We start from the raw sequence: 17,120 nt of genomic DNA on the forward strand, positions 1-17,120 counted from the left end.
CTCAGCTCCAAAAAATGAACTATCCCAATCACACTCATGATAGATGATATCCGTGTGATGTTTTTGTTTGTGATGAATACCACACTATAAACTATAATCACTCATCACTGCTCAAACATTATGTGTAGATGCTAATTCTCTGGTGGGTTTATTTCAGAAGCATGCTAAGGAGCTGTGCTTTGTTGAATAATCTAGAGGTACCTCATGTGCTTGAGAATCTAGTGGCATATGGCATCAGACACTATGCGTGCTCTCTGCAGCATTTTACATGACAGCTTCAAGTTTGTATCCTTAGCTTATTGGACTAGGCACATTTCAACTGTGAATACTAACAATGGGCAAAACCTCACTACTGCAACTTGGCATTAGCTCAATGACAAGACTGTTTTGACTCACCTATTGTTTGTAACTGTTTTTGAACAGTTCAAGTCGATACTGAAAATGCGACAGTCTGAAAGTCTGAAAAAGAAATGACCCAGATCCATAAGCCATGTCTGTGATTTTCATAAATATAAACATGAACATTCTCCACTATTTCTATGTTTCCATGACAAATGATTTGCATATTTTGGTTCGTAAAGGGCATCAGTATATTTTGGTGGCCATCAGCAGAGGGCGGGGTTAATGAGTCCTTGTTATTGACATTTTGCTCAGTAAGCCCAGTTGCTCATTTTTCTCAGGCACTGAAGTCTCTCTGTGAGGCTAATGGCACAGCGACATTAGCTGACTCTTGTACAATACTTCCCTCTAATTGGCAGGGCCATGTTTCAAACTGCCTTTAAATTTGGTTTGTGTGTCAGCACAGGCACACTGTGACTCTATGGCGCGCCAATCTGCCGCATCATACTGATGGTACAATTAATTACAGTTAGTGCTCTACAAAATAACAAGCCTCGGGCGCTTGTCGACATTAAACCTTGATTGAAAACTACATGTGTGAGAATACTCATCTACATGCATGATGGTGAAAATGAATCCAGACCAAAAATCTTCTTGATGGGATACCAATGTTTTTGCTCAGTAACAGTAATATTTTACAGGAAACTGAACATTAAGAAGAAAAGCACTGGTTACTCAAATTAAGATTCACCATTCTCCAGTCTACATGACAGCACAGTCCTCTCTCAGAATAGATAATCAATAGGTCAGCTGGTGGAGAGTAGACTCTTAAAGAGGATCTGGTGGCACCACAGGACCCTGACCACTCTAGTAAACCACAGCTTCATATTAGTGATTTAATAGGTTGGCCTCGCTGTCTTACCAACCTATCCCCTCTTAAGCAGCATAAACCACTATCAGTTCACACAGTCATATATCTAGAGATTCTGACATAAGTGTAATCCATCACATTCTCTGCATTTATTTATTTATTTTTACTTCGTTTCCCTAACATTTGATCGATGGTGGAGGGTCCTAATTTATCATCCTCAGGCACTTGTGTGACTACCAAGAGGCTTTTGATGAAGCCATCATGGTTTCCCTCCAGTTCGTAAAGATGTTTTCCATTAAATAAAACAACACTGAAGAAAAACAAAAAACAAAACAAAGAAAAATGAATCAAATAAATATTCCTTTTTTTTGTTATATCTATCCACACTTTTCTTTTGCTGTTACTTGTATGAATCAATAATCTCTTCAAATGCTGTAATGAAATCATACTAAGAATTGTAATACGATCAGATATTTACCAGAACTTGCAACACTGGTGGATCATTACAGTTTTGTGTAAATGGGATACTGTACACTGGCTCTTAGCTTGGCTGCATTACTCCTGTTTCACAGCAATAATTCTGGTCACTTGCTTCCTTTTGCACAGTTAGAATTTGCCATGCAGACTGATATATCCATAAATTAGTAATGTATTTGTTATTCCATCTATGAAACATTAAGTTGAAATGAAATAACTTTTCTTCAAGCTGTAGTGGAGTTCTCTATAGGAGACACTGTATGACCAGGATTCATTGGGCCTTTGCAGATATGTGGGAACAAAGTCAACACAGTGGAGTGAAAGATCTGCCTGAAGTAAAGAGAGGATTTTAAATCAAAGTAAAGCCCTTTTCATGCACCAAAGACCAGCCACTGTTTGAGTATATAGTTGGGCTATAAAAAAGACTTAAGAAGTAAGGATATGAAAAGTAAAAACTCCAGTCCAGGAGGATTTTAAAGCTGATGTGTTCAGGGCTCTGGTTTTTGAAAAAGCTAAATGAGGGTATAAGCTACTTGCTGGACACACTTGATCTCCCCTCCTCTGTTTTCTAACATCATTATGGCATTACAAATTACTGGCTGCGTGTAACTTGAGTCCAGCCATTTGGAAAACATCCCCTCTTGGTCTGAAGAATAAAAACCTCCCAAGGAAGTAATGCCTTGAATTAGATTTGCTCTCCATCCGGCCGCAGCATCTTTTAACTCAACACCACTAAGGCCCATTGTTCGAAACAGCAGAAAATCAATGTCACCATTAAATTTTACAAGAGATGATTATCTTTTTCTGTGTTGTGTACTTGTGTGTGTGTCAGTGCTTTAGCTGTGAGATATCCATGAAAATCTCTCTCCATTTGGACTAATCACATCGTGCTGCTACATCGACAGAGTGCAGCAGAAACCTTTGACATACTGAGTCTTAGTACTTAAACATGACTCCCAGTGGTTATAACTGCTTTCAAAAATACCCATAATTTTAAATATGCACAGGAATAAAAAAAAAATATTTCCAGAGCATGCATTCAGCTGAGCCAATCTGACAGGGCATGCAGTGTGATGTCAGGAAAAGTGTCAAGGAGCCACTGAATTTAATTGGTTTACTCCCCGTAGAAGTGATAATGAATCTTTGAAGGACGAACTCTCTAAACTCTGTAAAATTATAAGTTTCTCAATTAACTACATAGAGGAGTTGTTTTAATTCCATTTAGTTTTTTATGCTTTTACTTTCTACCAAGTGAGCATTGGTTGATATTGACTTTCATTAAACAAGCAATTCTGTCCATGGGAGTTCAGTGTCTCCCCTCAAATCACACAATAAGACCTCAAGGAGCTCCTTTCATACTTTTTTAGAACTCCTCTGCAAGTCTATGATAAATGATGAAAGGGCTATTTGAACTGTTGGAAGTCCATTAAAGGTTAAAAGGTACTGCTAGGGTTTGTCTATGTATTTTATCTTACGTCAATAAATATGGACATCAAAGTATTTTTTATCATCGTTTTAAGCTCATCTTGCTGTGAGGAAAGATTCGATTTCCTTTATAACCGAGTTAGAAAAAAAGGAAAAGATCACAGTTAAAGCCTTTGAAAGACCAAATATGAACATAAAGACTATATTGTGAGAGTACTGTTACACATAACAACATTTCAAAAGGCTGAGTAGTTAGATAAAATGGCATGTCAATATCCGACTAGAACAGATGCATTTCATTTTAAGTGTGACAATTTGATAAAACGACCCCAGATTAAGATGGTATCAGATCCTGCTGTGACTCTACATGAGTAAGGTGCCCTTTAATAAAGTCTTTTTATTAAACGTCAACTGAGCTCAGTTGAAGACTGATGTTATTTGGTGTTTTACTCAAGAGAGAATAGAGTTTCGGAAATGTCTCCTGCTGATAAATATTCAGCTGCTGACATTTCATAGATGGTGCCAGACACCCAAAAATTCATCACATTATGTGCCTGACTCCAAAACAGTGTGGCTGGACAAAAATTATTGCTCAGTCTCAAGGTGAGTTAATGCAGATGACCCAAAATATGGAGAATTCTGCAAACAACAACATCAACAGGCGTGTATTACAGAGGGAAAATAACATCAATTTTTGCAGAGGAAAGATTGTGACTCACTTTATAAACAGTCATAATTTGCTAATTTTTTATTCTGAAGGGAGCAGGTGTATTATTCTGAAGGACCTACGTGAGCAGGTGTGAGCTGTATTAATCACATTTATCTGTGAAATCCCTGAGGCAAAGAATGAAACTAAGCACCCTGTAATGTTACCTTCTGTTGCGTGCTACTGCTTGACCACATCAAGGATGATTTACTTCAATCAGACATGCTGCTTAAATCATTATACTGATTTTTTTACTGCATACATTTCACATTTCTTTCCTGTCATTGCTACTCATGACAGAATAATTACCAAATTATTATTATTACTAATAATGTCAATGGGGCAATAATTAATAGTTGTCAAACTGAACAGGGCCTCTGATCGTGACCAACAATAGACATACTCTAAATCTTTCCTTTTATAGGCAGGGCGTGTGCGTGTGTGGTAAGTATATACTAGATGGAAATTACATTCAAACACACCCCTCAATTCAACATTTTGCACAAATGTAAATGTCAGTGTAATCAAGCAGTTCAGACATTTAGTGCCAGGATAAGGGCAGATGATGGGTGTAATGATTTCTAGCAGAACAGAAAATGAAAATCACTGCAGCAATCACTGGCAGCATCGCTTTTGTACATCCTCTTTGATCCATCAGATTGTACGCTGAAGAGGAAAGGTGAAAAGGGTAATACAAAGAAAAGAGGTGCAATGGTTTTGTGTGTGTGTGTAGAGTGGGGCCAGGACAATGATCCTTTAGATTATGAAAGAAAATTTGAAAAATCTTAAGTGGTATTTATAGCATTCAAGACTATATATTATTGCAAAACAGGTGGGAGCGTTATTCACTAGACTCTGGGGTGCCCTATTTTTTGAGACAGGGGACAGGATAGGGAACCCTGGAGCTTTATAAACTGCCCAGTTCACATATCAGACACCTTTGGTCAGTCAAAACACATTACTTAATCTCCCTGACAAACTTCTGACTCACTGGACACGTAACCAATTCCAGTGGGTGAGAAGATGTGGCCTGATATGGTTACACAGCACAGAACCTCTGCACTGCCTTCAACCTACACTCTCTTTGTTTAAAAGTAGCTTCAGTAGAACATGGGTGGTAATGATTCTTGATTCTCTGGAAACGTTTTTTTAGTTCTGCATTATGGAAATGGAAATGTCAAAGTAAATCTTCAGATGAGGTCTATCCAGGCTGAAAGTACAGACACACTTTTAACATATCCTATATAATAATTCTGCCTTTTTATCAGCTGTTAATGTAAACACCTCCACCCAAAGTGGCTTACATACACTTCTAATTCTGCTTCCTCTGCACAAAGCTGAATCAGAGGCTGCTGCCTCATGGTTTATAGTGCATTGCCTCTACGGGAGGTCAAAACTGGTGATTTAATTCAAATCTACTTCCAGTTCAGATTTGCTTTATTTGCATGGCCATAATATTGTACAGCACTGAAGTATATATCGGTCTCTACAACACAAATTCATATAATGTTTTTGCCTTAATTTCACCATTTCCACTGTGTGAATCAGGCCTACCCAACTTACCCGGTCTGTAAGCACAGCCAGTTCATTTGCGCTGTAACTGCTGCACCTTGCACCACTATTTTCACTAAATCAAAGCCACTGAAGTATAAATATTAGCAAAGTGTCAACATAATTTGATTTCTAACACATCTTCCTTCTGTCTGGACAGCACAGGGCATCATGACAGTCTCACACTCTTGCCCACAGAAGCTTGCATCAGAATCTCACACAAATAAAATCATCAGCAACAACAAACAAAGGAAGCAACTGAGCTTCCAAATGACTATTCATTTATGTCATAGCAAAAAAACTGTAATACTGAAATACTGTAAATATTGTATACAGTATATGCAATTTATTTTTTAATAACAGTGCTATTTGTCACTTTTTATTAGACAGCCTTAGAAATGTGATAATACAGGTACTAAATATACATTCTAGTTTAATGTATCCCTCTATGAGTATAAAATGTCAGAACATTCAGCTGTGTATCATTGACCATGTGGAGACATAATGAAAACTAACAACCTTTTTAGAGTAAATTACATTTTCTTGAGATTTTTACCTTTTAAAGTAAAACAGTTTCTCTTTTTTGATTTTACAAAAATGACTTAGTGATTTATCATATGTAGTTAAACTACATATGATAAAAAAGCAAAGCAATCCAGAGGACTTTTACATGACACTTAACATCTGGTTAATATTTGATTTTACCAACTCATCAGAATCTTTAATTATTATACAAAACCTCTATTCTTCAAAGGTTCAGAATAGTGAGTGCATTGCAGTATAAACTGTGCAGGTACATCTTGTTGATGTCGTCAAACTCTCTGACTGTACCCATTATTTAAGACATTTTCAGATAAGCTGATCCTGCCTGAGTTTGCAAAACTATCTCTCTCTTCCTATCATATTCTCTTTCATCTCCTGGGGTGGCCACTGAATATAAGGAAACATTATTCATTCTAAGACAACGAGCCAAAACTTGTCTCCATGGTTACCAGGTGTGCAACGGATAATGTCATAGCTGGCTGGAGTCTAATCTCTAGGCTTTCTTAATTGCGCAATCTCTCCCTTTTTTGTCTGTCTCACTGTGCCTTCAGCCACGCACATAGGGTGCAGTTTTATGGGTGCTCAGCGTGTTAGATTATGGCAGACATTGTGGAATCGACCAGGTCTGACCTCTCCGTACGGTAACCATGCGTATCGGTTTTATGATGATTTATTGCTTTGTGGAGATGAAAATGAAGGGAGTCTGTCCATAAGGGATTAAGGATGGTAAATGAGCTATATTCACAATCTATACAGCCCCTGTCTCTCTATATCTACATTATCTACGGCAATATCCATTAACCTCTACTCCAGCCCTTAAGCACACACACAGACACATACTGTACACACTCCCTGATCTCTGGTTTCTCTCAAATGGGTATTAGTCTTCCCACGGGGCACACAACATATAGAAGTACATTATATTGGAGCGCTCATTATTTTTGCACCATCAGAGCTTTTTGTGTATTGGAAAAGAGACAAACACTGAACTCAGCCACTGTGACGATGCAAACAAAACATGGTTTACAAAAGCAAGAAGGCCTTAGGGCACTGGGAATCTCTTAAGCTGTTGTAAGTTTTCATAGACACTGCATGTGGCTCTTCAAAAAATCAAAACACGTTTAGACAAAAATATGGTAAACAGGCAGGAGGATTGCATTGCGCACACACGCAGAATAATGAATTAAAATAAATAGTCAGTGGCCTCAAAAAGACAATGGACTGAAACAAAGACAAAGAGAGTAGTTGTCAACAAGATGAAAACCGTTAGTATAACTGAATATTAACAAAGCAAGCCAGCTAGGAACTGCTATCAAACCAAACAAGCAGTGGCCTCAAACATACATACACCACCACTGTGCTGAATATGCATCTTAAGAAAAATTCATGATCAACAAGTATTCAGGCGGATAGCTTGACAGACAGGTGCACAAGGTGGCAGCTACTTGCCAAACAATTGGAAACTTGTAAATAATGTGACTGACTAGCTGTAAAAGAAGCACACAGATGGCTGTTTTATCTCTTACGAGCACAACGATGTGACTCATCATTCCAGACCTGAGAGCTAAAATTAGATCACCACAATTTCCCATTGAGAATAAAACACTTCTTGTCTTTACTGTGTGATAAAGTTAATGATCTAATCCAGTATATTGGTTTAACAAGGTAAGCACAGCCTGCCTGCATAAAGCAAAGGAGGAAGAATTTGTCATCATTAAGGCCACATTATTGTAATAACTGACTGTAGCTTTTAGTGACTGAGTTTGTTAATAAGCCAGCTGGGGGGACCGAGGTTTGGAAAATTATATAATAACAGAGACTGCAGCTATTGTGCAAACGTTATGAAGCAAAATTCTGGTTTTGTTTCAGGGAATTGACAAATCGTAATTTAAATGCTTTTTGCTGATAAAGAAAATGCTATTCATTATTAATAATACCTCACAGACTATATGGGTTTGGTGGAGAGAAGCACTGCATGGGTTTTGGCACTTTTGTGGCAGAGCTGGGATGATCAGATGTGTCAGGGGTCTGTATTATGATCAGCAAATTGCCTATTTTCCCTCACTATGGTGCATTTAAAAGGAAAGGTCCTACCACAAAAGCTGCTCCCAAGAGGAAACTGATATCCCTCTGCTAGATGAGCAAAAACACCACAGGCTAATATATGACATCCAAAATTAAATCAGTTTTGGGGGTAGATCAAGTAACACATTTGTGTACCGAGTTACTATGCTGCTAGGAGAACAGTTGCCCAGAGTAAGAAATAGTTTGTTTATATTACAGCCAAACAGATGCAATGGTGGACCACAGTGACAGATTTGCTCCAGGAATAGTCCCTCTGCCATAAGCCTCTACAACTACAGGATCCTGGCACCTTCTCTGCTGTCACTCCATACAATATACACAACATGGTGCATAAAGATGTGCAGAAGTTGACATTTATTCACACAACCATGTCTAATCAGAATGACTGGATTTAAATTAGGTAACATACAGTATCATCAACACCTGTTGAATAGGATCTGGTTAGACATGCCTTATATGCTAAAGCCATGAAAATAGCTTTGCGTCTGGCATGTGTCTTGATGAGAAGGTGGGCGTTGCAAGTATAAATTGTAGACTGTAAAATGCATGCATCCAACCAAAATGTCACTTGCAGTGCAAAATGCTGCCATGCACCATGTGCTGTGAAAATCTAATGCCCAACTGTCTCTGAAAGATCACATTTTCCTCTGGTGACCAAAGCCCTTTGAAATCCCACTACCCTCGGTGTGTATATCTGCATACGTGTGTGAGAGTGTCCCAGTGTGTGTGAGACAGGCACATCCTCACACCTCTATCACTTCAGTGTAGTGCCTGCAGTTTCCCCACCATTCATCCATTAAGCCTCTGATTGCTGAAGGAGGCCCTAGGTACACTCTGTGCTGACACCCTGGTGCCAAAAACAGCAGGCAGATCTTCACCAGCTTCATGGCTTTAACTGTTTTTCATTCTCTCACCATTTCTCTCTCTCACTAATATGGTTAAGGTGTAGCATACAATTCTTCCTGCATTAGCTCATGCCTTGGTATACACCCAAGGGACACACAAAGCAGGTGCAATGCATGAAAACTGTTGTTTAAGCTTACTTATCAGCAATTACACTGACAAGGTGAAAAAGAAGCATTGTGTTTAAGAAGGAACTGTGGTTTTAAGGATCAATACTGTGTGTTTTGTGTATAAAATGAACAGGAAATGTGATTTACATAAGTGTTATCTGTGAAGATGTATTTGAAATAGAGCAAGTAGCTAAGGTGGAAGCATGCTTCCTGCATCTTAAAAAATATACATTAATCGCATTCCAGTGATTTTGAGTGGAACTATACTGAAAAATGAAAGCAGAGATCTACTATACTGCTAAAAAAAAGGCAGCTGAAATGTTGCACTGCAATAACATCACTACTGTACCACTGTCAGGATAGTAATGCTGACCTTTACCTTCTTTTGTACACAGAAAAACTCAATTTTCCCTTGCTAATCAAAGTATGAACACAGAAAATACATTCAAGAGTGTAATCTATCTCAAGCATAAAATGTTTTTTAAAATTTTGTCCAACAGTAGGGTCCCATATTTTTTTTTTCTTTTTGAGAGTGAGGTACAGCCATGGAACAGTTTGTAGTTTGATGCTCTTTATGCTTTGTATTATGTATTATGCTTTGAATTTGTGAACGATTTACACCACAGTGTTTTGATGTGCACTTTGCACCACTGTGCTGCATGCTTGACCCTGGCTTTCATCTCTGTTTCATCCCCTATATTAGCTGGAAAAGAGGGCCTTTCTATTTCTGTCTGTTAAATTAAAATTCATCCTAGCAACACTTGAACTGTCATTCACATAGCTGAAAGCAAATAGCCTGTTGGAAGCAAAGCCATAGAGATGAGTCCCCCACCCCACCCCCACCCTTCCATGGGCCACATCTATCTACAGCATCACACTATCTCTGACAGGACTTCAATTTAAGCTTACCTCACCTGGAAATCTGTAGCTCTGCCATATGTTAACTACTGTCATGAGTTTCATTTGATGACAGGCTCTGACAAGTTCTTTCCCCCATTTATCAATATGGTGCAAAGTGTCCTACAAGAACCAAATTAACTGGTGCAGAAATATATTGATGAATCACATGGCATCACAACACATGTTGAAAGAGAGGACAGCAGGAAATAATATACAGCAATGAAAATATATAATAAACAGCATGCTGCACTCATTCCAAATACATTCATCATTCAATATCAACGTGCATTCAAGCACTATGACTGAGACTAAGGCTGCAGAATTTGAACAGCCAAGAGAAACAGGCAGGTCAACTGAACAGAATGACACCCATGAAACTAATTATGAACATGACAACGACATGGAAATTATTTCTCGAGCTAATGAGTGGAAAAGCATGTGCATATATGGTGTGTGTGTGTGTGTGTGAGAACAGGAGATATTTTCACTTCAGTGTGTGAGACAGGACACTGGCCATCTGCAGTGACTGGCTAGTGTTTACATGGCAGGGGATGGAGAGGTATTACTGCCAGACAGATTAGAGCTAAACACAGCTATTTAGCCATAAGACTGTCAACAGTCCATCACAATCAAACTGGACTCAGATTCTGACAGAGAGCACAATGCCATTACTCAAGGCTTATACCTTTGATTTAAGATCGGTTTCTTACCTTCATATTTATCAAGTATATCAAGCAGTGCAAAGGTCTACCCTTATTAAAACAGAAAAACTGAAGCAAAACTTACAAGTTGCATGTCAATAAATGACCTTCAGGATTCGTCAGTGGTGGGTCTGAAGACTTTTCCTCCTCTCTTGTAGATAGGTGTGGGAAGCAGATTTGGCAGGACCTTCAAGGCTCTCTCACCTTTAGCAACTACATTGTTTGAGCATAATATATAGTGTTTCATCTGCATGCACACTGCATCTCAGTGTGTGTGTGTGATGATAGAAGAAGGGGACTGAGCTGTGATGGTAGACACTCTAATTAGTGCTTTAGGCTTCATCTTTACTAGTGTAGGCAGCGGAGGCACAAGTAGATGCACTGCTCATGCTTACAAACACAAATGCACATGTTATCCATGAACATATTTTTATGGGGAATAACTGTGAGGGGGAGGCAGCTGCACAAACATACTGGAGAGGTGATAGTTTAAAAGGTTGGTAACGATAATGATCAATTAATGAGTTACCACTGCTTCTACAAACCTCTGAGAGCTATCTGCCACATACAATTGTTTTTATTTTTTATTTATTCTGCAATTGTTGGTGCTTTGGGTTGACCTTTTGGAAAATTTGAGGAAGCCACCAGTAAAGCCACCTTAATAGTATTATATTTCACTGCGATTGGAGGCTGCTTTAACTGTCAGCAGCACATTCAGTCCCCATCTTTGAGGAAGGACAAGGGTGACAGAAAGACAGTCAACAACAAATTGGATGCAGAATGCTTAAGATGAACAGAGACAGCGGAGGAGAGTGATGCTAAATGTGGAAAGCTGTGGCAGCGCATGAGTGAGGACATTTCTAAAAAGACACATGACAAGAGGAGGAGAGCAGCCGAAGAGGGAAGATGTGTTAGGATAAAGCAAAAGAGGTTGGGGGGGGGGTATCTACAATGAAAATGTCCAACCTTATCATGCTAAACATGAAACAAAAAACTGTATGAAAGTCTATATAAATATTTAGCACTTTTGTGGCTTTAACACCTTTTTTCATATTGTGTAAAAACATACTGCAGTGAAGCTGAAATAGAAGCTGCTGCTAAGTATGTCTGATGTGTTAACCACACACACATCACACAAGCCTTCCATTTTTTCACCACCATTCAATTCCTGACTGCTGGCTTCTGTTTCATCTTTTCTATCTTCTCTCTTAACACTTAACATGCATAGGCTTCACATTGTTCTCTATCAATCTTCTTGTTACTTTTAGGTATTCATGCATCCTTTCCACATCCTATGGGAGCTCTTACAAGCAAACCTCCAGTTCATTCTGAATTAAGCATGTAATTAAAATAGATGCTTGTCTGCTCTTCCCTGTTGCCCTTTAATGTGCTCCTATCTTGACATCACTTTAACACCCTTTTACTCGCCTGCTACCTGAGCACCAGTCTGTTGATAGAAATGATACGCTGTTGACTGCAGACTATAAATATGGACTGTGCATGAGAAGTAGTGGTCATGCTGAGAGATAGAAAAATACATTTTTTATACTGAAGAATTGCCGACCATCAAGAGGAATATAGTACATTACTTGCAAAATGATGTTTGAATGCTATTAGATATATAAAAGGATGTTTTTTTCCCAGTTGCTTTACATTTCCTAAACCCACAGTGCATGCATCTAACTAAATTATTCTGTCATGCATCATTACATTTTGGTAACTGTGTGTCTGTTTGCATTTCTGTGTTTTGATAATATATTTATTTGGCCTCTCACTTGCATCTGTGACTCATTTTGTTTGGGCTCAGTGTACCACCAGGATAATGACTTATCTCCAGAGGAGCATCTCAGGAATGCATTAAGAGCAGGAAGGTTAAATAGGTCTACCAATAACATTAATAGTGTTACAAGACTATGGAACAGTATGATGTGTGTAGTGTCTGACAGTTACTCACAGCGTATGAACAACACATAATGTAACTGTGTCATTGCACAATGTGCCTCTGAGTAACATATGAACATTTTGGAAAAGCTGCTTTGCTTATCATGCCCTCTCCTTGTTAACACAGCCCAGGAAACTTATTCCCCAGCTCAAATTTAATTACAACTCAGTATGCTGGGGATTATGCAAAGTAAGTAAACATTAGAAGAGTGACACAAGGGGTTGTGTCCTGAGGTCTCTTTGCAATAGTTGCCACAGATGAGTATTCATCATCATGTTTTATAATGAATTAAGAATCAACTTTACCAAACACGGTCACCTGTTTAGTTTGAAGGAACACAACTGTTTTCACCACCCAGTAATCAGCAGTGATACTTTTTGGATACCATACAGTGCTATAAACATGTTTTTCTACAAAAAAAAAATGTATTAACAAAATATGCTAAAAGTCTAAAATACTGTACATGAAACACACCTCAGATCTTTAACAATAGAATACAGTACATAAATGACATAACTACATTAGACAAACAATATCTTTATCATTCAGCCACAATAAGAAAATCAGTAACTGGTAAATAAAGAAGAACAAGAAAATGAGAATAGAATTCGGTGCCAATATTTACAGTTTAATATTTTCTGCTACAGACACAGAGGTGTTTGACTTAGTGGTACTTTAGAGGATTAAATGTTTTTTAGTGTAAAGTCAACCAGATAGTACAAATGCAAACTGCATGTGGATTAAAAAAAAACAAAAAAAAAAAAAAAAACACTGGCATTATGACAACTCTGAGAAGATGATCCGTTTTAGATGTGGTTATATAAGTCTTTTATTTTATAAGCCTAAAATCTTGTTGTACTCTTGTTGTACTGCTTTTCATTGACAGAAACATCTGTCGTTGTGGAAAACTCATGCTATTATTTGGGTTAAATTATATTATTATTTGGGCTACAACAACTAACAGAACATTTCCGTCCATATATAGTATCCCGTTCACTGTTAAAATGAAAAGAATGCCTAATACAAGGCAAGTCTCCCTGTTGCTCATTATTGAGCAACAGGGAGACTTTGCCATATTTTCTACTCATAGCCAAATATTGCAGTAACACAGAGAGTGAGATTGAGTATGTGCAGATTATCTTTGTTTAGTCAACATGTAATACAGTATGCAATGTAAATGCTAAGAGCCATTAGGTATGCCAGGGGAAAGAAGCAGTGACAGAGACACTTTGAATTCTCTGCAGCTTTACAGTGTTTAGTTCATTTCAGTATTTGATTTTCATCCTATTCATATAGTACCTTTTCTTTATTTGTGGAGGACACTGATTTCTCCCTCAGCAAAAAAAAGTCTGCAAAACTGTGATGTGGTTTACCCTCCTGATGACCCTCTGTTCCAGTTCGATAAGCTAAGCCAGGGCTTTAAATCCAGTCTTAACTCCAGCACTCTCCTATTAAAAATAGCAGGGTGCTAAGAGGTTAGGGGCTCTTTTATTAAGGCATTTATTATGAACTACCTCCCTGCCTGGAGAAGCATATTTTTCAGATGATGAAGATAACTGAGGAACCAAATGTTTATCACAAAGCAACACAAGCTGGCAACGTGAAGTTTATCAAGAAGGCCGTTTTTCATTTTCAGGCAATATCAGCAGTCAGTGTGGAGAGAGGTGAGGTTAGGAAATGAATGAAAGGGGTGTTGGGGCTTTTAAGATATCTACATTGTATCTTGAGTATTGATATAACACTGATATATCTCTCAGGGCAACTACACAGTGTTTAAAGCTGGATAACATTACGTGGCTAGTAGAAATGCAAAACATGGGAATGCAAAACCCCTCAAAAGCGGCATGCAAAAATCAAACAACTTGGAGCTCCAAAGGATTACTGAGGGGGTGTTGCAGAGTATTTGTAGCAACAGACTGTCCTACATATAAATAGAGACTGATATGGGTTTGTAAGTGACTTGAGTTTTTCAACAGCGGCTGTTGACAATGAATTTCATTTCCACACTGTGCACTACTTACTAATGATACTCATATGGCTTTGTTTCTTATTACTGGGTCAGCATAATGTCCCTGCCTTTTTCCTAAGGTTGATAGTACACATTTATTTCAAGATTAATTTTGATCCAGTGAAAACTAACACAGATGGTTCCTCAGTGGCCTTTTTGACCAGTAAAAAAAAGCTGTTGCATGCACTCAACCACGTACATTATGCATGTACTGTACACCTATACAGTATGTGCATGTCTGTCTGTGTGTGCACATGCTCGTCTCCATAAGCAGCAGTATTAGTATTGATTACTGTTATATTCCTGCAGGTATTCCTCTCTCTACCCATGAGACCTGCTTTTGGTATGTTAATGAACTCTTTCATTGGAGGCTTCACGGTGCGCTGAATGCAGTAGCTGTGTTTTGCATTTTGAATGTACTCTCAGACCTCCTCCAAGAGGATGACGGAGCTGTCATATTTTCATCTGTTCTTCCTGCTTCAAAGCAAATGCTTCCTCTATACCACAATGATGGATTCAGACAGTCCATTTCTTTATGGAACCTCTTCCCAATTATGTAATTCTCTTTATCATCAAGGAGAATAGGATCAGGCAAGAAACCTCAATTCGACTACTTCATTAACATGTTCTGTTGTGTCCTGAATATGTCGAGTTAAGTCACTATTTTCATGCCAATTGTAAAATGTAAAAAAATGCTCAGGGGAACTTGTCTGCTTTTGATATTTTCATTGTCTAGACTGAATATGATGCCTAGAGATTCTACAAGATATATTTCCTCATTTGCTTACACGCCACAGCCTTCTGAACTCCTTATTTCACATGCTGCCATAAAAGTTGTCTTCCTTTGTTCTTTTTCCAGTCTTACCATATCTTCCCCTGTATTTGCACATCTTTGTGGGGAAGACCCACCACTGTAATCCCTGAGGTGTATGCCTGAGTGTCTGTGTTGTAACTCTGAGTCATCATAATAAGTCTGCTCCCATTCTGTTTGCCGGCTGTCATTCCCCTGCCTACACTGCATCACTCTCTCTCTCCTTCCACCACCCTCTCTCTATTGGCAGTACAGTGCCAAGAGGTGAACTCACATGGGTAGTATCTCAAAAACGTGGTCTTCAATACACATTTAAATATTCATGTATGATCGGTCATATTTTCTGATGTAATTAGCAAAATAATCTAAGATAAAAGGCCCACTTACTGGCTTTCAGAAGTTTCAACTGCCTCAACTGCCTCTTCTCCAGTGAATGGAGGTGGCCCAGTTGTCATCACATGACGAACCCCATTCAGTGGTTTCCTTGATTCTTCTCCATCAGTGTTGGCTGCATCCATCCTCGTCTTCCTGGTCTTAAGCTGAGGCAGGATTCTCATCTTCCTCTCCTTTAAACAAATAGTTCAACAACAAATAAATATATCATATATGTGTTTCTCACATATGTATTCCTTTCAAACACAGTATATATGAGTAAAAAAAAAAAATCACACACATATTTTCCTTTGTGGGTCTGATTGATCAGGCTATACCTGATGAGACTATTTGAATATATCACTGAACAATAACGTAATCAAACTACATCTGTACTGGCTACACCAACTCTCATCTGATCTTCCTTTGGTGTACAGAAATCATTCACGCTCACCCATCACCAGCTATTCAGATGTGTAATCATTCAGATTCAGAATAAAACTGAATAAGTCTTAGCCCTGGTTCATGTTTCCTGTTTGGTTTGATGAGAACAGTAAACAGCTTGACGTGGCTGACCTTGATATTCAGGATTTTCACACTTTGATGAAAATGGTGCCTCTGAATACACCACTGCTGAGATGGCGAAATACTGAAATGTTGCCCACTGAGGCCAGACAATCCAGCCATAATTACATAATTTGACACACCTGCTGCTCTTGGTGTAGTATTAACAAGGCTCAAATACTTAGTTCAGGAATCATGTTTGGCTTGTTGCACTCACAGTCCAAGCAAACATAGACAAGTATATCAGGTTTTTCAGCGGTATAATCTTACATTCTGCTGCATTAATATCAGCATGATCTAGTCGTAATAAACATGCATGTACATTATTGTGTTGCTCACTGCAAAGGCTGAGATCAAACCTGTAAGATAAACAATATTTAAATATGTACGCTATGGAGAAGTTCATAATGTCTTTCATTAAAAAGGCAGATGTGATAAGCTTAGTGAGGAAAAGTTTTCCAGTCTATACCACGGCATATGAATAAGCACTTTTTGAATTAAAATGTACGTTCAAAACAAACAAAACAAGAAATGGTATATTCAGATAACTCGCAACTTTCAAATGTCTGTACTGACAGAAAATGCAGTTTGAAGGAACGCATATGTTTTAATGGAAAACATGAAAGCAGCTCCTTTGTCAGGAAAAAACAAGTTATTTTACCAGGGAGACGACTCTCAATTATCCACCTCCATGGATTCCTTTCATGATTTGAATACGCGCTCAAGAAAATGTGAGTGCGTCTTACTCTTGTCATTTACGGCAAGTGTTAGTCGTTTAGTATGAATGCCTGTCAATTATTAGTACAATTTAT

The 17,120-nt window shown here is 38.3% G+C and overlaps 1 protein-coding gene across 1 annotated transcript in view; it reads right to left on the bottom strand.

Annotated features, from left to right (window-relative positions):
• LOC108893986 (short transient receptor potential channel 4) overlaps window positions 1-17,055 on the bottom strand; it is a 59,873-nt gene extending 42,818 nt beyond the window's left edge. The window contains exons 1-2 of the mRNA XM_018692504.1: window positions 16,970-17,055; window positions 15,760-15,938 (exon numbers count right to left, since the gene is read on the bottom strand). The gene's annotated coding sequence lies outside the window, so the exon portion shown is untranslated. The remainder of the gene's footprint in view (window positions 1-15,759; window positions 15,939-16,969) is intronic.
• Between the last annotated feature and the right edge of the window lie 65 nt (window positions 17,056-17,120).

Source organism: Lates calcarifer, linkage group LG20 (genome assembly GCF_001640805.2).
Source record: "Lates calcarifer isolate ASB-BC8 linkage group LG20, TLL_Latcal_v3, whole genome shotgun sequence".
Classification (NCBI taxonomy): Eukaryota; Metazoa; Chordata; class Actinopteri; family Centropomidae; genus Lates; species Lates calcarifer.